Genomic DNA, 22,015 nt, shown 5'->3' on the forward strand with positions numbered 1-22,015 from the left:
CCCCCTCCAAGTGTCGTCCGTCTTCCCCATTATCCAATGTGTATTTATACATGTTTTCTCTGTTTGTCTGTTGCCAGTTCTTTTTGTTTCGTCAAGCCTACCAGCGGTTTTCCCTCTGCTCCTGTCTCTTGTTTGTTCCTGCTTTCTAGTTGTCCCTGTTTTGATCTTTCTGCCGCCCTGAACCTGAGCCTGCCTGCCTGACCTGAACCTGAGCCTGCCTGCCTGACCTGAACCTGAGGCTGCCTGCCGTCCTGAACCTGAGCCTGCCTGCCTGACCTGAACCTGAGCCTGCCTGCCTGACCTGAACCTGAGGCTGCCTGCCGTCCTGAACCTGAGGCTGCCTGCCGTCCTGAACCTGAGGCTGCCTGCCGTCCTGAACCTGAGGCTGCCTGCCGTCCTGAACCTGAGCCTGCCTGCCTGACCTGAACCTGAGCCTGCCTGCCTGACCTGAACCTGAGGCTGCCTGCCGTCCTGAACCTGAGGCTGCCTGCCGTCCTGAACCTGAGGCTGCCTGCCGTCCTGAACCTGAGGCTGCCTGCCGTCCTGAACCTGAGCCTGCCTGCCTGACCTGAACCTGAGCCTGCCTGCCGTCCTGAACCTGAGCCTGCCTGCCTGACCTGAACCTGAGCCTGCCTGCCTGACCTGAACCTGAGCCTGCCTGCCTGACCTGAACCTGAGCCTGCCTGCCTGACCTGAACCTGAGCCTGCCTGCCTGACCTGAACCTGAGGCTGCCTGCCGTCCTGTACCTTTGCCTGTCTTGCCTTGTCTTTTGCCTGCCCGTTGCTGCAATAAACATTGTTACTTCGACACAGTCTGCATTTGGGTCTTACCTGAAACGTGATAACATGGGTGTCTCCGGCCTCTAGGTCACCAGGCTGCTAGTTATGGCGCACACCTGTCACCATCGTTACACACACCTGCGCATCTTCAGACTCACCTGGACTCCATCACCTCCTCGATTACCTGCCCTATATATGTCACTCCCTTTGGTTCCTTCCCCAGTCGTCATTGTTTCTGTTTCATGTCTGTGTGCTGTTAGTGTTTCTTGTTTTGTAATATGTTCTGCTTATTTTATTAAAACACTCACTCCCTGAACTTGCTTTCCGATTCTCCCGACTCGCATATCATTACACTGGGTCTGTAGTGACGCCTCAAACACTGAGATGCAGTGCCTTAGACCGCTGCACCACTCGGGAGGACCCCAGAGGATGTTTTTTAAATAGGGTCAAATTTATTTCCTTAAAGTTTTTCAATAAATGTGATTATTTGTAGCTACTTTTTAAGTTAATACCTGCAGTCAACTTTTGCAATATGTTAGGAGATGAAGCAGATTGCATTCTTCATTTCACCTGTCACATTAAATTACAATATGACGCATACCGTAGTTCCCCAGAGCAGTGGAGCCAGTCACGTGTTTGTTTGTAAATAGCACAACGGGAGAAAGCGAGAGCAGGTCCATAGCACTGGAGGCTGCTGAGGGACGAACGGCTCATAATAATGGTCGGAACGGAGCAAATGGAATGGCATCAAATACCTGGAAACCCCAGGAGGTTGGTGGCACCTTAACAGGCTTGTGGTAATGACTGGAGCGGAATCAGTGGAATGGTATCAAATACATCAAACACATGGTTTCCAGGTGTTTGATGCTATTCCATTTGCTCCTTTCCGGCCACTATTATCAGCCATTCCTCCCCTCAGCAGCCTCCCCTGCTGGAAACCATGTGTTTGATGTATTTGATACCATTCCACTGATTCCGCTCCAGTCATTACCACAAGCCTGTTCTTCCCAATTAAGGTGCCACCAGCCTCCTGTGGTCCATAGCGTTCTATATCTATCGGTGAGTATGTGTTGGGCGGCGCACATGAGGTGAGGAAGTTACACTTGTATGCAGTTCACTACTAAATGTTTGCCATCAGATATCTTATAATGGATTTCTGCCAGAAGTCAGAGCTCTGGATGAGTCATCTGGTCATTTTTTCCATGTGCTTCCTACTAGCGTTCTTTTCTCTTTCGTTCTTCTCCTCTGTGCTCCGTGTAGACATGCTTTTCTTCCTTCAGAAAAGCATGCATCACGACATTGTCATTTGTCAAATGACTTTCGGTAGCTACTAGCTATGCTTGTATAACTTTATGAGCTGGATTTGCCTCTCTTTGCAAATTGGTTAATGTTCGTTTTTGCTTGTTAGCATTTGGCTAACAGCGTCTGTGTGATTTCGCTATTAGAGTTTGTGCTAATTTAGCTTTTGTTCACATTCTGTTAATAGAGGCTCAGTGGGCTTTTCTTGATTTTTTTAGCACCCCCTTGTGTGCTATGCCGGTAATAACATACATCCCGGGATGAGAGAAGGATGGTATGACTATATGATAATCTGGATACCGCCCAAGCCTAGATTCCAGTGAGCTCTCTACTATTCCAAGCCATGTCCTGATTGTTGGGACGGGGGGGAGGGGCAGGGGGGCTGGGGGTGGGGAGGGCGGGGGGGGGGGGGGGGGGGGGGGGGGGGACTGAATGTACACATCATTAAATAAAGCTCTGCATGTAAAGTAGTCACACTTCTATTTTGGAGACATTTGTATTTAGAAGATAGGTAAAATATTGCTCAAACGCTAGGAATAAATTGACATAATATGTCAATAAATCATCCCTAACTAATCACTTTCAATTTGTTTATCATTTGTCTTTTTTGCCAAGATATTTGTCAAACTCAAAAGTAAGATTTTATTGTGGATTATTACATATTAGACGCTGTTTCGACTTGATGACCACTATAAAGCCTTCTCACTGGCCTTTTTGGTTATTTTGGTGCAGGGTTAAAACTCACAGCATCTTGCCAATGTCAAACATCACCTCTATACCCCTCAGACACACCACAGCATGTTGCTATCCAAACATATTCAAGCAAGTGTTTCTGATATACAGAACACATATAATCCCAAGATCCAAACACCTAAACCTGTTGGTTTAGAGACCAAATAATGGTGTTTCGGATTTGGAACATTACATGAACAGAGCAAACGTTGGTTGCAACGTGGAATTCTCAGTATTCCCTGGAAATTCCTATAAATTAATTTAGGTTTGAAATGTTCTCTTTGGGATGGAAAACACAGAATGAGAATTTCCAGGTTTAGTTTAGGTCTTTCAAAGATGGCCACCAGCTGGCCTCTTTCCAGAGAAAGGAGGTGTTCAAGCCCATGTAGACTGTAGATGCACTATGTAGACATACTGGAGTTAGTATACATTTCGGTAACACTTCATTTGGATAGTTAATCTGTAGATGCTTTACAAACTATCTACAGACTATAAGTAACATGTGTCACCTGCATGTATGTTGACTTTCAACAAGAACGTGTCTGTAGTCCATCTACAGATATTCAACAAACTGCAGACTATCCACAGCATTTCAACAAGGAATCAACAAGGAAAGGAAGTTTATAGTCCATGCAGTTGAAATGTTGCTGATACTCTGTAGGTAGCTCGTATAGAATCTACTGATTAACTATCCAAATAAAGTGTTACCTACATTTCAATTAAGGATGCAATGTCAAAATCTTTTTTTTTTTCAATCACACCATTTTTTTGGGGGGGGGGGAGATTCCATTTTTACTCCAAGAACAGCTAAATATCTTTAGAAAAACCTTTCTCCTCTCCACCCACTTAACCAAGAAAGAATCAAATATCCATGTGGGCAATCAAAATGGGATGAGTAGGGATTAATCGAACTGTATAGACATGACTATTTCTTCATACTGGGTCGACAGCATAATTTCATTTGGAGAGGTCTTACAGTTACATGAAAGAGATGAGATGAGAAATATTCACCCCCTCCTTGGCCTAGGCCTTGATTGTCTGGCAGACGTCTGATGATGCCTGTTGGAATCTTTCTTCAACATCCTCCCTAACTGCTCTCCACTGGGACAAGCTCACACCACTGTCTGATGTGTGTGTGCGTGCGCGTGTGTGTGTGTGTGCGCGTGCGCGCGTGTGTGTGTGTGTGTGTGTGTGTTTGTGTGTGTGTGTGTGTGTTTGTGTGTGTGTGTGTGTGTGAGTGTGTGTGTGTGTGTATCTGACTGACTGACTGAGTTGATTAGCGTTCATGCAGTCACGGACGGCTCATGCCAAAGATTGGATAAATTCAAACTGCATGGATTTTGTCTCTGTGAAGCAGCCGGGTCATGGTTTTGCATATGGCAAAACTGTTTAACTAGATGAGAGTTGATTCTATCTCGTGTTCGCCGAAGCCAATGGAAAATATAATGGTCTATTATATATTCTGATCACAGATGAGATAAAGCACAAACCCATCTTTTTGGGTTATTAAACCCTTAACTGTATTCCCTTCATGCAGAGCCAATACCAAAAGCATCGCTCTAATAGATACTGCACAAGGATTAAACTACTTTACTACAGTAAATGCAATCTATGTATCAAAGAAGGAGCCTTCTCAACGCACTGCCAAGGAGGAATATTCTCTTGTCGGTTAAAGTACTTCCATTTTATCGAACGAGGATATTGTATATTTCTGTATCCCTATATACAGAATGGAGTTATTTCACCCCCATAATTGTGAATGAACCGTGCACTGGGGATGTGGGACTGGGCTAGGACACACTCTCTCTCTCTCTCTCTCTCTCTCTCTCTCTCTCTCTCTCTCTCTCTCTCTCTCTCTCTCTCTCTCTCTCTCTCTCTCTCTCTCTCTCTCTCTCTCTCTCTCTCTCTACTGAAATATGCAGCCTTACAGGAAGCCGGTCTTACTAATACACCCACTGATCCTTCTTAGGCTGCTGCAGACTTCCATTGCCAGAGAGAGAATGGTGGGAGAGAGACAGGGAGAGTGAGAGTAGGAGGAAAGAGAGGAGAAGAGAGAATGGGTTAGTTCGGAATACTTTTTTCCCCAGAGAGGGACTGGAGCTCAGCATTCCTGGCAATGCCACTGGCCAGCAAACAATCCTGACTGTGAGTCCTAACTCTATCTTCTGTGAACCGGCCGGCTGAATGGGCTTAGTGTCTGCACCAGTTTGCCCAGCGAGGGCCAGCAGCCAACGGGCCAGTGCACTCAGCACTCTGGCCGGACCAGCCCCTGCTGCCCATCCCAAATGGAACCCTATTCCCTATATAGTGCACTACTTTTGGCAGACCCTGATCAAAAGTAATGGACCCTGGTCCAAAGTAGTGCACTACAGAGTGAATAGGGTGCCCTAGCGTGCCATTTGGGCTGTCTGAGACAGGTGGGCCACCACATGGACCGACCAAGGCTGCAAATGCACTCCAGAAAATAAACAGGGTGCGGAGAAAGACGGAGAAAGACGGAGAAGATGAACATGTTTGAAGGAGAGAGGAAGGAGAAGGAGGAGAAGGCAGGGAGGATAGGAGATGAAAGCTAGCTTCACTCTAGATATTTTCCTCGATTCTGAAGGCACCTGTAGGGTGATACCATGTTTATGATTATCAGGAGGAGGAGAATGGTTCAGGAACTTGACTTTGAGAGAGAAAGATAGAGGGAAAGAAAGAGAGAAGTGTATGTTACAGCAGCAGACTCCCTCACCTTCTCTTCCCCATCCCTCACCCCTCCACTGGAATGTTTGCTCTGATATGGCAGTACAGCCTGTCTGTCTGCAGATCCTTTGTACAATAACTCCTCACTTGTCTCTCGGTCTACGACCCAATAAAAGGAAAATGGTTCCTTTCATGCAACAGATTATTCCAGACAGCTGCTTCTGCGTGTTGCTTCACACCCAGGGAAGAAGCACTGCTCTGGAATTCAAACAGGGATAACAGAAGAATGCTTGACAAATGCTCATGCAAACACACAGCTGTAAAGACAGTAGGTGTGTGTGTGTGTGTGTGTGTGTGTGTGTGTGTGTGTGTGTGTGTGTGTGTGTGTGTGTGTGTGTGTGTGTGTGTGTGTGTGTGTGTGTGTGTGTGTGTGTGTGTGTGTGTGTGTGTGTGTGTGTGTGTGTGTCAGATATGAATTTAGGGAATTTAGAAGTGAGTCACCTATTTTTCATCAACCTACTGTATACAGGGTTGTGGAAAGCAATGAACAGGAGTGGTCCTGTTTCTTATTCCCACTAGCACCCGAGCCCCCAAACTGCACACTGAGAGCATACTTCTCTCCTTTCCATCTCTGAGCAGATTGAATGTAATTTTCCCCTGAAACCAAGCCAGGCTAAAACCTCTGCCATGTGGCCGCAAGATCTCCTTCTCTACCCCCGCCATCATACAACCCAGGGAGATCCTATCTTCCTAGAAGAGAAATGAGCCACACTGTGCTGGTTTAGGGGAGAGTGGGGTAATTAGCATCAAAGGTGTAAGTTGAGCCAGCCTTGTTTCTAGGAACCATACACAGAATGTATAATTTGACCAAATATTTAGGAAGTGGTAATCATTTCATGGAAGATACCACATGGATACCACATGGAAAAAGTGGTAAGCAAGTTAGGTCCCCAAAAAATGTCACCAAGTCAAACTCCTTTATTGTGTTGGAGGTTTCATGATGCTTGTATCTAAACCAAAGTAGATAACCTGAGATGTGAAACTAACTACCCCTGCTAGGAGTCCACTCAAGTAGGGAACTAGAGACACTGCAGACAGTATGTTGGTGAGACACATAGCCGCGACTCCTGCTGTGTTAACAAACATACCCCAAACAAACAAAAAACAGACTCTCTGAGAATGAGTACACAACTGGTAATAGTCGCTTATAGACATGTCAGTCAGTCAGGTGGTCGTCAGAGAGTTCTAATGCAGTTCTATTGCAGTAACGTTTAAGGATTCTGGCTGGTATGACTTAGCCAGCTAGAAGGATGAAGTAAGAAGCTAACGTTAAACGGAGCCTACCTCAGCAGGAGCAAAAAAAAGTGACTAAGTTCCCATAATAACTTTGTTTTACAGAGAGTAAGCTACTGAGACAGACAGGGATGTGGCGCTCAGTGGTGAGGCAGGCTGCAATGCATGCAGGAGGTAGCAGAGGAGAGAGAGAGAGAGCGAGAGAGAGAGCGAGAGCGAGAGCGAGAGAGAGGAAGGAAGCAAGCAGAGAGAGAGGTTAGGTTAATACAGTAGTTTCCAGACTTGGGGTCGTGCCCCGTGTGAGAACCCCTGAGAAAATCTGTACTAATCTCATCAAGGAAGTTAGGGGAAAAAAATATATGTTTCTATCTGAACATCTCCACATGACCAATCTTCCCTATAGGCCTGCATTAAAATGCTATCAAAATGCAAGAAATAGAGTTAATAAAATGCATAAGTTTTCATTTTGCCGTTGATAATATGTGTCAATTGTTCATATGTCCCCCTTTTCAGAGGTATAGCATTACAATTGTAAAGCTAGTAGGCTATGTGTTTGTAGATTGACAGAGGTGAATGAACCTACAGAAGCCAAGATGATAATGGTTGGGGTCATTTTTGCTTGTTTTTTCTATTCTCCAAATAGCATTTTGAAGTGTTTTAATTGTATAGAAATGTAGTAAATGAGCTTCAACCTTCCAGATCTCACTAAAACTCAAAACCTGGTTAAGGCCCTGGCTGTGTTGGCTAATATAGTCAAAATGTTTGCCTTGGGGAAAGTTGAGTCAGTGGCCATGGGGTAAGTTGAGCAAATTGAAGTGTTTTGTTCCCAGGCGTAATGCAAGGCATTGTAAGGTAACAACAGGGTCTGGCCTATGTTAAAAGTGTTTGAAAAAGTACAAAGTATTTGTTATGTGTTAAGACTGTTTTAAAATATGCTTAAAATGATTAAAAGACAAAAACACTATTGTGATTGTGTTGAATTGTGTTTGAGAAATAAAGATAGACACTAACCACGTTTATATCCACAGTTTTTATGGAAACAGGAAGTTTCAGTACAATTTTATAAATGCCAACAGATAATATGTTCGTTTGACATGGTGGGATATTTTTGTATCTGTAAAAATGTTTTATACGAGAAATGTCAGTGGAAATGCCTTTATATGCAAATATTGATATATTAACAATCATATCGAAGTAAACTTGGAGCCAAGCGATGATATGGTGTGTGGTCCTCCGACTCCTCCCACTGAAACTCAGGAAAGCATGCAGTTTATTAGGCAACAGATGAAATAAGTGATGATGAACATCACAGGGTGGTGAAAGTGCATGGTGATCTTGATGCTTCTTTCCAATAAATATCGAGGTGACATGATTATTCTGGTGACATGATGATCGAGGCTTGACTGCCGTTTGACAAATATTCTCGCTCTTATCAATAATAATATCATCATGTAGAGTAGCCTAACCGCACAGCCTAGCCGTACTGTAGGTCTATCTGCAAGCTGTTGGCTAGAGCACACGTACCAAGACCAGAGTAGGCACATTTGCTGTTTAACGCAACAGTTTGTGTGACAAAACTATTGGTAGAGTTTAAAATATGATGGAAACACATTGAACTTCAGATTTTTATTTGGTACATGAAAACTTAAGTGAAAAAGTACATTTTGTGTGCACTATGTCATCACACTGATTTGTTCTGCAACAACTCCATTTGGTGCAAACACTGGCAGGCTGCTGTAGGGGGTATTAATGCAACTATAATACATTGGAAACCTATTTGTTTTTCCCAAGATGATTTAGTCAAGTAATCCTGGGTTAAATCAAGGCCATTTAGATAAAGTTTGGTAATGTTTACAAACTGGTACTGTAAGTAGGATATGATAGTTTATTATCGTTTAAATGGTATCATGTCATAATAGCTGAATAGCTATTCCTTATAACCTCGTATGTATTCTGAATGACGTTCTTAAATGGGAGGTCCTTGACCCAATAGACACAAATGTTCGTGCTCAACCACCTGTAGCTATGGAGAGGAGAGGGTGAAAACCTTTCAAACCCAAATTAGGAACATAATGGTTAACATTAGTTCTCCCAAATTGTTCCATATGTTTTTTCTCAACTTACTGACCTATGGTCGTCATGGAGCAGAGACGTATGCTCCTCACCGTCCAACCCAGCCCAGGCCAGCCCAGGCCAGCCTGTCCAGCTCTCACATTGTGGCTTCCAGATGTGGGATAGTTTGATCGCGCCTCAACTCAACACATGTGCAGATGATTGTGAAGGATTCATACTGTAGTAAGGATAGATCTTGTTTTTGCTGTATATTACAAAGCAGCGGAGGGGAGGGAGATGTATAAGATAGACCTCCTGGACTAGGGGCCTGCAGGCAGGACAGGGTAGGGAGATGTATAAGATAGACCTCCTGGACTAGGGGCATGCAGGCAGGACAGGGGAGGGAGATGTTTAAGATAGACCTCTTGGACTACGGGGCCTGCAGGCAGGACAGGGGAGGGAGATGTTTAAGGATAAAACACACATCACGACAAGAGAGACACCACAACACTACATAAAGAGAGACCTAAGGCACCACAGCATGGCAGCAACACAACATGGTAGCAGCACAAAACATGGTACAAACATTGGGCACAGACAACAGCACAAAGGGCAAGAAGGTAGAGACAACAATACATCACGCGAAGCACCCACAAGTGTCAATAAGAGTGTCTTTGAATGTAGGGATGGAGATAAAACTGTCCAGTTTGTGTGTTGCAGCTCGTTCCAGTCGCTAGCTGCAGCAAACTGAAAAGAGGAGCGACCCAGGGATGTATGTGCTTTGGGGACCTTTAAAAGAATGTGACTGGCAGAACGGGTGTTGTATGTGGAGTATGAGGGTTGCAATAGGTATCTCAGATAGGGGGGAGAGCGCCTAAGAGGGTTTTATAAATAAGCATCAACCAGTGGGTCTTGCATCGGGTATACAGAGATCACCAGTTTACAGAGGAGTATGAAGTGCAGTGATGTGTCCTATAAGGTGCATTGGTGGCAAATCTGATGGCCGAATGGTAAAGAACATCTAGCCGCAATTGAGCACCCTTACCTGCTGATCTATAAGTTACATCTCCGTAATCTAGCATGGGTAGGATGGTCATCTGAATCAGGGTTGGTTTGGCAGCTGGGTTAAAAGAGGAGCGATTACGATAGAGGAAACCAAGTCTAGATTTAACCTAAGCCTGCAGCTTGGATATGTGCTGAGAGATGGACAGTGTACCATCTAGCCATACTACGAAGTACTTGTATGAGGTGATTACCTCAAGCTCTAAACCCACAGAGGTAGTAATCATACCGGTGGGAAGAGGGGCATTCCTGTTACCAAACCACATGGCCTTTGTGGTCTTCAGGTCTTCAGAACAAGGTTAAGGGCAGAGAAAGCTTGTTGGACACTAAGAATGCTTTGTTGTAGAGCGTTTAACACAACATCTGGGGAGGGGCCAGCTGAGTATAAGACTGTATCATCTGCACATACATGGATGAGAGTGCTTCCTGAGCTATGTTGTTGATGTAAATTCAGAAGAGTGTGGGGCCTAGGATCGAGCCTTGGGGTACTCCCTTGGTGACAAGCAGGGGCTGTGACAGCAGAGGTTCTGACTTTAAACACTGCACTCTTTGAGAGAGGTAGTTAGCAATCCAGGCCAAAGACCCCTCAGAGACAGCAATGCTCCTTAGCCGACCCACAAGAATGGAAGGGTCTACAGTATCAAAAACTTTGGCCAAGTCAATAAAAATAGCAGAACAACATTGCTTAGAATCAATGGCAATTGTGACATAATTTTGGACCTTTATGGTTGCAGTGACACATCCATAACCTGAGTGGAAACCAGATTGCATACCAGAGAGAGTACTATAGACATCAAGAAAGCCAGTCAGTTGATTATTGACAGTTTTTTCCAACGCTTTTGATAAACAGGGCAAAATAGATATTGTCATATAACAGTTTTATGATCAGCTGATCCCCCCCTTTAAATAAAGGACGCACTGTGGCTGCCTTCCAAGCATTGTGAACCTCCCCAGAGAGGGGAGACAGGTTTAAAAGGTCAGAGACAGGCTCTGCGATGATATGGGCTGCAACCTTAAAGAAGAAAGGGACTAAACCATCTAACACAGATTTTTTGGGGGGTTCATGTTTAAGGAGCTCGTTTAGCACCTCAGACTCAGTGACCACCTGCAGGGAGAAACTGTGTAGCAGGGCAGGTGAAAAAGAGGGAAGAGTATCGGGATTAGTCGCGTTCGAAGGGGTGGGAGATGAGGAAATGTTGGACGGGCAAGGAGGCATGGCTGAGTTAAATAGAAATCCTGACATAATGAAGTGGTGATTAAAGAGCTCAGCCATGTGCTCCTTGTCAGTAACAATCACATCATCAACATTAAGAGACATGGGCAGCTGTGAGGAGGAGGGTTTATTCTCCAGGTCTTTCACCATTTTCCAGAACTTCTTGAGGTTAGACCCAAAGAGAAAGAACTGCTCCTTAAAGTAACTAACTTTAGCCTTCCTAGTATAGCCTGAGTGCACTTATTTCTCTTTTGCCAGAACGACAGCTAGTCAGTCTGAGTATGCGTGTGCTGAGCCTTTCGCCAAATGGGGTTCTTGAGGTGGAGTAACTCTTCCAGATCAAGGTCGAACCAGGGGCTGAACCTGTTTTTCTTTTTCATTTTCTTTATGGGGGCGTGTTTTCTAATAATAACACTGAAAAAAAAGAAGGTCCAAGACCTATCCTACACGTTAAGCTATTAGATCATTCTGTTACATAAAGCAGCCCGAGGTTGAGGCCTATAATGATAAATAAGGTTCTGGACAGGAGGAATGATGAAGTCTACAATCAATCAATCATGATATACTGGAAATATACGTTTTACGGGTGCAGATTCTTCAAGTGGTATATACATTCACACCGTATATAACAGGTGATTAAACTTCTGCTCCTTTTATGACTTACCTGTAGCGATGAAGCATAAATGGAAGCCAAGCCAAGTAAAGCGCTCCCCTGAGCCATAAGACATTCAGTATGCCAGCCAGCCAGCCAGCAGTCTGGCTCCATAAGACTAAACCAATCCATATGCTCAGCAGGCCTGGAGGAAGGAACTCCACATGCCCAGGCAGAGCCACAGTGTCAGGGCAGAAGAGTTCCCAGAGTTCAGTCTGCTTTCCTTTCCCAGGTGTGTTTGTGTGTGTGTGAGTACGTGTGTGTGTGCTCTGCCAGGGGTGGTGGAGTCTCTTGCTGCGTTGAAAGGGAGAAACATGTTAACAGTCGGTGGCTCCATTCACTACAGTGGACATTAATATTGATGAGGACGGGGGCCTAGGGGGAACAAACAGTGCCACCTTTCAGAAGGCCAGTGTTTACTGTGGCTGACAGGAAGCAGGCTGGATAGGGGCGGAGACCCCTCTCCTTGTGGACTGCTCGCCTACCCCCTCACCCACCACCCTCGCCTTTGTGCGTCCATTTCAAGACATTTCCATTTACAGCGACTTTCGAAAACTGTCTGTGGAAGTGCCCCAAATGTCATCCTATTCTCTACATAGTGCACTTCTTTTGACCAGGACCCATAGGACTCTGCACTATGAAGTGCACTATGTTGGGAATAGGGTGACATTTTGGACGTAGTCCGACACACCCAGTGTGCTTCGTTCTTTGTTTGTCCACCTAACCTGTCGTACGGTCTGGTTGTCTGGTTGTTTCTGTTAAGAACTGTGTTCATAATTTTTCAGTCTGGGAATGTTTCAACAGGATAAGACTCAAGGAACGTTCCCTTCCCACCCATATTTGTCATGAGAACACAAAGAAGGGCTCTGTGGAGTATCTATGATGCCAGTCATAATATGTAGGTTAGCTTACGTCTCCCCTGAAGAGCAAACTATGGAGAGAACAGTGATGGTACAGTCTGTTCAGCCAAGGACATAGTGAGGAAGGTCAGAGGTTGAGAAAGCTCTTTCTGGGAAAAGTTCTCATGAGTACACACACGGGCTCCCGAGTGGCATAGCAGTCTGAGGCACTGCATCTCAGTGCAAGAGGTGTCACTACAGTCCCTGGTTCAAATTCAGGCTGTATCACATCTGGCCATGATTGGGAGTCCTGTAGGGTGGTGCACAAGTTGTCCAGGGTAGGCTGTCAGTGTAAATAATAATTTGTTCTTAGCTGACTTGCCTTGTGAAATAACATAAAAAAATGGGGTTCAATAAGCTATTTGAATGAAATAGAGCCTACTATGGTGACTTAACATAACACACTTTGCTCCTTCATACAGTGTGGTCACAGTGAATGTTATATAGAATAACTAAGGATTTCATCCACATTATGGAGGCAACCTAACCTGGTCCCAGATCTGTTTGTACTGTTTTGTCAACTCCTATGCCCGCATGTTAGCTATACAGGACCAACAGATCTGGGACCAGGTTAGATTCAACACTTAGCATTGCATTTCAAGACAACAAATAAACACCATCACCAGGCAGCAACCACTACAAATATAAGTTATGTTCTGCATCTCCTATAAACTGCCCGCCAACAGCCAGGCTGCGTCCCAAATGGCAACCTATGCCCTATGGGGGCTGGTAAAAAGTAGTGCACTATATAGGGAATAGGGTGCCATTTGGCAGGTAGACCATGCAGGGTAAATAACAGAGTTTATAGGAGAACCTCCAGCACCACTTCCTCCATTCTCCACCATGAAGACTGAAATAACTATCAATATGCCAATATGCACCTGTAATTCACTCCATCTTGAAATAGGGTATTTATTTGGTTTTATAATTTCTTTGATTGGGGGATTTTTGTTTTATTGTGTTATTTTGTTTGTTTTATTGTGTTATTTTTTTATTTTTATGACACTGTTTATATTTGATGTACATGATGGTGGCTTCCAAGCTTGATATAAAAGCACAGCTGTCTTTGTCTTGCCTTCTAATTTGCCAATATCCCTCCTCACATTTTAATCACTTTAACCAATTTCCTCCTCTTTCCCTCCTTCGCCCCATCTTTCTCCTGTACTTTTCTTCTTTCTTGGTCACCATATTGCTCGTAAAGATGTGCGGATGGTGGAATTCACATACCCTTCACTACTCCAGGCTTTGACTTCTTCAAGGATGGTAATCAGGACAGATGGACAATATCTCTCAAGTATGTTTGAAAAGACTACTGAACACTACTGAAACAGAACAATATTTACTTTGGATTCCAAGCTAATAACTAATAACTAATTTCACCCTTGGCCCTCAGTTTATCACGTAATGTTATTTCTGATCCTTGTTTGTGGTGATGTGAGGTGTGTTACCATGGAGACCAGTGGCGGTCAGTGCCGTTTAAGATGAGGGAGGACAATTTTTCTTCTTCATGAGCATGGCCTTATTTCTATTACAGCACATTGGATGACTGTCATTCATATTCCATTCACCCAGTTCAATGTAACATCGATAGGTTTAGGCTACTTAGAGCATTGGCCCAGTAACTGAAAGGTTGCTGGATCGAATCCCTGAGCTGACAAGATAAAAATCTGTCGCTCTACCCCTGAGCAAGGCAGTTAACCCACAGTTCTCCTGGCGCCGAAGACGTGGATGTCGATTAAGGCTGCCCTCCGCACCTCTCTGATTCAGAGGAGACATTTCAGTTGAAGGCATTCAGTTGTACAACTGACTAAGTATCTCCCTTTCCCTACTACATGATACTCAAATTTTCCCTTTACCCATCATGACGTTGCTACAATCTAGCCTATGAATGAAAGTTTACAACGTAGGTACACACAGGTCGAGATAAAAATTTGACTTGCACACTCTTGTCTGTATCTAGCTGATATAGGGTGTAGTCATTAGACTGTTAAATAACCATCACTAGCCGGCTACCACCCAGTGACTCAACCCTTCACCATAGAGGCTGCTGTCCTATATACATAGAGATGGAATCGCTGGCCACTTTAATCATGGAAAACTATGTACTGTATTCTATTCTACTGTATTTTAGTCAATGCCACTCCGACATTGCTCATCCTAATATTTATATATTTCTTAAATTCCATTATTTTACTTTTAGATTTGGGTGTATTGTTATTGGACACAAGCATTTCGCAACACCCACAATAACATCTGCTAAAAATGTGTATGTGACCAATAACATTTTATTTGATTAGTCCAACAGTTGCAAACGAGTGTAACGATCGTCTGTGGTGGTAGAAGGAGAGGACCAAAGCGCAGCGTGGTACGTATCCATATTTATTTGAATACTTTTCAAGTATGAACAAAAACAATAAACTGACGAAAACCAACGAAGCTACAGTCCCGAACTAGTGAACACAGAAAAACAGGAACACACGAACAGGAACAAAACAATAAACGAAGTGAACAAACGAAACAGTACCGTGTGGCGACAAACACTGACACGGAAGACAGAACTGTTTCGGTTTTCACGTTTGTTGTTTTGTATTTTGGAATTGTTCAGTTTATTGTCTTTTATTAAACATGATGAACACTAATCACGCTGCGCTTTGGTCCTCTCCTTCTTCCACCGACGAAAGCCGTTACAGAAACACCCACCAAAACCGGACCAAGCAGCGTGGTAACGGGCAGCAGCAGCAGCGGCAGCAGCGGGCGAAATCTGAAGAGGAATGGACATGGGAGGACATTCTAAACGGCAAGGGATGTTACACATGGGAGGAGATTCTGGCTGGAAGGGATCGCCTGCCATGGGAACAGGTGGAGGCAGCCAGGAGAGCGGAGGCAGCAGCTAAAGGGAACCGGTGTGACGAGGGAACACGGCTGGCAAGGAAGCTCGAGAGGCAGCCCCACAAATTTATTGTGGGGGGGCACACGGGGAGTGGTGTTAAGCCAGGTAGGAGACCTGAGCCAACTCCCCGTGCTTACCGTGGAGAGCGTTGTACCGGGCAGGCACCGTGTTATGCGGTGGAGCGCACGGTGTCCCCGGTGCGTGTGCATAGCCCGGTGCGGTACATCCCAGCTCCTCGTATCGGCCGGGCTAGAGTGGGCATCGAGCCAGGTGCCATGAAGCCGGCTCAGCGCATCTGGTCTCCAGTGCGTCTCCTCGGGCCGGTGTACATGGCACCAGCCTTACGCATGGTGTCCCCGGTTCGCCAGCACAGCCCAGTGCGGGCTATTCCACCTCGCCGCACTGGCCTGGCTAAGGGGAGCATTCAACCAGGTAAGGTTGGGCAGGCTCGGTGCTCGAGACCTCCTGTGCGCCTTCACGGTCCGGTCTATCCAGTGCCACCTCCTCGCACCAGCCCAGTACCACCAGTGCCAACACCACGCACCAGGCTTCCTGTGCGTCTCCAGAGTCCAGTACGCCCTGTTCCTCCTCCCCGCACTCGCCCTGTGGTGCGTGTCCCCAGTCCGGTACCACCAGTTCCGGCACCACGCACCAAGCCTACTGTGCATCTCCAGGGTCCAGTATGCCCTGTTCCTGCTCCCCGCACTCGCCCAGAGGTGCATGTCCCCAGCCCGGTACCACCAGTTCCGGCACCACGCACTAGGCCTACTGTACGCCTCAGCACGCCTGAGCTGCCCGTCTGTCCAGCGCCGCCTGAGCTGCCCGTTTGTCCAGCGCCGCCTGAGCTGCCCGTCTGTCCAGCACCGCCTGAGCTGCCCGTCTGTCCAGCGCCATCTGAGCCGCCCGTCTGTCCTGAGCCGTCAGAGCCGCCCGTCTGTCCTGAGCCGCTAGAGCCGTCCATCAGTCAGGAGCCGCCAGAGCCGCCCGTCGGTCAGGAGCTGCCAGAGCCGCCCATCAGTCAGGAGCCGCCAGAGCCGCCCGCCAGTCAGGAGCCGCCAGAGCCGCCCGCCAGTCAGAAGCCGCCAGAGCCGCCCGCCAGTCAGGAGCCGCCAGAGCCGCCCGCCAGTCAGGAGCCGCCAGAGCCGCCCGCCAGTCAGGAGCCGCCAGAGCCGCCCGCCAGTCAGGAGCTGCCAGAGCCGCCCTTCAGTCCGGAGCTGCCCTTCAGTCCGGAGCTGCCCTTCAGTCCGGAGCTGCCCTTCAGTCCGGAGCTGCCTTTCAGTCCGGAGCTGCCCCTCAGTCCGGAGCTGTCCTTCAGTCCGGAGTTGCCCTCAGTCCGGAGCTGCCCCTCAGTCCGGAGCTGCCCTTCAGTCCTGAGCTACCCCTCAGTCCTGAGCTACCTCTCAGTCCTGAGCTACCTCTCAGTCATGAGCTACCCCTCAGTCATGAGCTACCCCTCAGTCATGAGCTACCTCTCAGTCCTGAGCTACCTCTCAGTCCTGAGCTACCTCTCAGTCATGAGATACCCCTCAGTCATGAGCTACCCCTCAGTCATGAGCTACCTCTCAGTCATGAGCTACCCCTCAGTCATGAGCTACCTCTCAGTCATGAGCTACCCCTCAGTCATGAGCTACCCCTGTCCTGAGCTACCCCTCAGTCCTGAGCTGCCCCTCAGTCCGGAGCTGCCCCTCAGTCCGGAGGAGTTTCCTCAGTCCAGAGGCGCCCCTCAGTCCAGAGGTGCTCCTCAGTCCAGTGGGGCCCTTTATTAGGGTTCCCAGGCCAAGGTCGGCGGCGAGGGTCGCCGCTCAAAGGACGCTAAGAAAGAGGACAAAGACAATGGTGGAGTGGGGTCCACGTCCAGCGCCAGAACCGCCACCGCGGACAGATGCCCACCCAGACCCTCCCCTATAGGTTCAGGTTTTGCGGCCGGAGTCCGCACCTTGGGGGGGGGGGGGGGGTACTGTCACGTTCTGACCTTTATTTCCTTTGTTTTGTCTTCAGTCTTCGTGTGTCTGCATCAGACAGAACTGTTTCGGTTTTCACGTTAGTTGTTTTGTATTTTGGAAGTGTTCAGTTTATTGTCTTTTATTAAACATGATGAACACTAATCACGCTGCGCTTTGGTCCTCTCCTTCTTCCACCGACGAAAGCCGTTACAACGAGAGTTTCTATTGGACAAATTGAGGTATTTTTTTTATCCCCGTTTCATTTGCTTCCTTTTAAAAAACGTTTTTCAACAGAATCGGCAGAATGAATACACCCCTGATCAAGCGTAAACACATTTCACTTTCATACCAGCCACGTTGTATTCCTTCTCGCCTCTATGCACTCTTCTCCTCTCACTTTTCCTTTGTTTGTAGACTTCAATGCACAACACTGTATATGTACTGTATGTGACCAGGCGAAAAAACCTTTCCAAGCCAAACCATATCATCGCTACACACAGCCTACATCATTGTCCCCATATTAGGTAAAGTAAATTCCTAGTCAACATAGCCAATAGAACTAATGCGTCAGTAAACCCACTACAATCATGCAGTAACGTTACAGTGTGTAGTCAGTAAGCAGTTTAGCAGTTACACCATCGGGCCCCGGCGGCAATAAATTAATAAAACCAAAAGCTTACCTTGACTTCAAAGAGTTCCAGTGTTGTGATGGACAGTCATAGCCAGCTAGCTAACATAGCATCCCTCTGTTTGAGCCGGGTGTTTGAGTAGGCTAAACTAGCCACCTGCATTTTATAGCTAAGTAAGTGAAACTGAAAGTGGAAAAAAATGACGAAATCTCACTCTGTTGCTTTTCCTTCATTTTTGAAGAAATACATTTTAAGAAAACTGTTCAACTACTGTCTTTCTATCTCTTTGCGTCAACTACTAACCACATGCACTGCAGTGCTTTCAGTACACAATTAATTCTCTGATTGGGTGGACAACATGTCAGTTCATGCTGCAGGAGCTCTGATAGGTTGGAGGACGTCCTCCGGAAGTTGTCATAATTACTGTGTAAGACGATGGAAGGGGGTGAGAACAAAGAGCCTCCTAGGTTTTGTATTGACGTCAACGTACCAAGAGGAGGACAGAAGCTAGCTGCACACGCGCGCGCATGCACGCACTCACACATGCACACACACACAGACACTCACACACACGCACCGAAGAGGCTCTAAACAGCCAGCTAATATTCCTAAGATCCTATCAGCCTGACCAAGACAAACAGACAGACAGACACACACACACATACAGTACACACACAGTGAGGACAGTGGGGTTGGCATCCACAGCAGATGACTCCGCAAGGTCAAATGGAGCTGTACGGTCTGAGAGAGAGAGAGAGAGAGAGAGAGAGAGAGAGAGAGAGAGAGAGAGAGAGAGAGAGAGAGAGATATTTGAAGAAGAAAAACTAGTCAGGCATACCATTTCATTTTATGGGCCAATGTTGAGTTCAGCTGGCATTTCACCACAATTGCCTCCTTGAAAGCCAGCAACAGCAAAGCACACGCCTATATGTAGAGGTCTAACAGAGCTATACACTGTAATGTAAGACCAAACTATGTTCATGGAGACGTATGGTGTCATTGTGTCATTCCGTCTCAGAGAGAGACGAGCCTACCCTCATGGCTGTGTGTAATAGAGGGCAGCCCACCCACGTAGCCCACAGAAGACAGGAGGAGATGAGCAGAAGCTGTTTCTGCTGGGGTAGCGAAGATCAAGACTCCTGGGGACTAGCTACATCCCAAATGGCAACCAAAAAGTACAAAAAGGCACTATGTAGTGCACCATTTCTAAAATCTCAGTCCTATAATAGTGTGCCATTTGGGACGCGGCCTCCGACTGTAGATGCTGTGTAGCCACTGAAAGCCTATTAAGGGGTTATAGTACTGTAGATTACTCTCTGTCATGCAGTAGTCTAATGTTTGTGTGTTGACTTATTCATAGTGACATGCCTTCTGTCAATATTAGTGGTTAGGTTACTGTCTGATGTATCCTGTGCATTCCCAGACAGACATACACATGAATATTGTCTGATTACATATTGATGGCTTAACAGGTGAAAGAAAGTTAAAAAAAACACTGATTGATTCAAATCCTGTAAGATATTCACTTGTTAAATTAGTTTCACTCACAAAATGGCTGAAGTTCTATGGCAGAACTAGACACTTTCACACTGGGTGAAAAGAAAATAGGTAGCCTAATAAAGGACAGAATAGTTCTTTCTCTCTTCCCCATTAGGGAAGTAAAAAAACATCAGGGCAATCCGCCTGTCAGACTCTGTCATGTTTCAGCTAATTGCTATTTCACATTTCTACTCTGGCTACATATTGCTAGCTAACACACACACGCATACATGCACGCACGAACACACAGCTTTGTGGCTGAGTCATAAGGTCCGGTGTACCAAGACCAGAAAGAAATCATCAGTCAGTTAAAGGAGCAGTGAGAAGAAGACACCTTGTGTCTCACTGTCTCAGTGCTGTAGTTTATGTGGGATTTTTCCAGGGGACACTCCAAGGGTGTTCCTACTTTTTTCCTTCTTCTCTTTCTTCTGGCTTCTCTGTAGCTGTATGGGATAAATGAACCAACAGCTTCTGGCTTCTCTGTAGCTGTATGGGATAAATGAACCAACAGCTTCTGGCTTCTCTGTAGCTGTATGGGATAAATGAACCAACAGCTTCTGGCTTCTCTGTAGCTGGATGGGATAAATGAACCAACAGCTTCTGGCTTCTCTATAGCTGTATGGGATAAATGAACCAACAGCTTCTGGCTTCTCTGTAGCTGTATGGGATAAATGAACCAACAGCTTCTGGCTTCTCTGTAGCTGTATGGGATAAATGAACCAACAGCTTCTGGCTTCTCTGTAGCTGTATGGGATAAATGAACCAACAGCTCTGACAGCTATTCCAGAAAGGGAGATTTCCCCCGTCACATTTTCATCTTGCCTCTTTAATCACGATGACAGACTCTTTTCCTCCCAAATGAACTGTAATCTTAACTGTTATAGTAACAGGCCATAGACAAGGGGTTCTGTTTATATCAGATGCAACGTTCATGGGGTGCAGTCGTCCTAATATCCACTGCCAGATGTTGTACTAGGGTTCAGACTTGTAGAACACACCAAGGTCAAAATTCAGAGAAAGAAGTTTTACAGACTCTGCGATAGAAATGTGAAGATCATTTACTGATGAGCTGACATAGGCAGAGTTTACCATGAACGCAGTCTCCACTAAAGCGGAACATTGCCTTTAAATTTTAATCACGTTGGAAAGCTGAACTTCCGTGATTCGGATTGAATAGAGCCCTAGCCTGGTCCCAGATCTGTTTATGCTGTATAGCCAACTCCTATATGGCCAATGGCAAGACAGAAAAAACAGATCTAGGACCCGGCTATAGAAACACCCTGTGTGGGAGACATGGTAAGAATTCAGTGATGAGCGTGGGGAAATGCTTAACATTCATGATGAATGTAAAAAAATCCTGTAAGCTAAAGTTGCCTAGTCCGCAAAAGGCATGCATTGCAATACAATACTAACTCTGGTCAAACGTCTCCATTTTACCACCTGGCCCTCAGCTGCCTGCTTAAACAAAACACACAGAATGCAACTCATCCAAGACAGGCAACAGCCATTTCCTCTTCTCTCCCCTCTATCCAGTGAGACAGGGGGGCAAGGAAACCCCTCATTGGATGTGATGGATGACATGCAGGCGGAACTAAATGGCTAATGTATGGATGGCTATGAGGGCAGAGGGGATTCAGATTCCCATGGTAACGCTGAGGGGGCGGGAACAGAACAGAACAAGGAAGTGTTTGTATGTGTCTTCGGCATTGGTGTCAGACCGATGGGATCATTTGTGTTTCAACAAACAGCAGCCCCAACATTCTATAAAGCTGAGGGATGGGGTATGTGTATGGGTATACCATTAATGGAAAGGACAATTAAACAGCAATAAATATTGCAGATTGCACCTTGAATGTCTCTGTTAAGGCATACAGGTACAGACACTTCACCTACTCGCCCTTCATGTCTGTGTCTGTGTCTTCTCATTCCAATGGGATGTGCTGGAACCTGTTAGAAACACAACATAACCAAAAGTATGTGGAACATTGCTGCTGGGACTTGCTTCCATTCAGCCAGAAGAGCATTAGTGAGGTTGGGCACTGATGTTGGGCGATTAGGCCTGGCTCGCAGTCGGCATTCCAATTCATCCCAAAGGTGTACGATGGGGTCGAGGTCAGGGCTCTGTGCAGGCCAGTCAAGTTCTTCCACACCGATCTCGACAAACCATTTCTGTATGAACCTTGCTTTGTCCACGGGGACATTGTCATGCTGAAACAGGGAAGGGCCTTCACCAAACTGTTACTTCAAAGTTAGAAGCATAGAATTGTCTGAAATGTCATTGTATGCTGTAGCGTTAAGATTTCCCATCACAGGAACTAAGGGGCCTGAACCATGAAAAACAGCCCCA

The sequence above is a fragment of the Salvelinus namaycush genome, chromosome 32 (assembly GCF_016432855.1).
Source record: "Salvelinus namaycush isolate Seneca chromosome 32, SaNama_1.0, whole genome shotgun sequence".
In the NCBI taxonomy this organism is placed as follows: domain Eukaryota; kingdom Metazoa; phylum Chordata; class Actinopteri; order Salmoniformes; family Salmonidae; genus Salvelinus; species Salvelinus namaycush.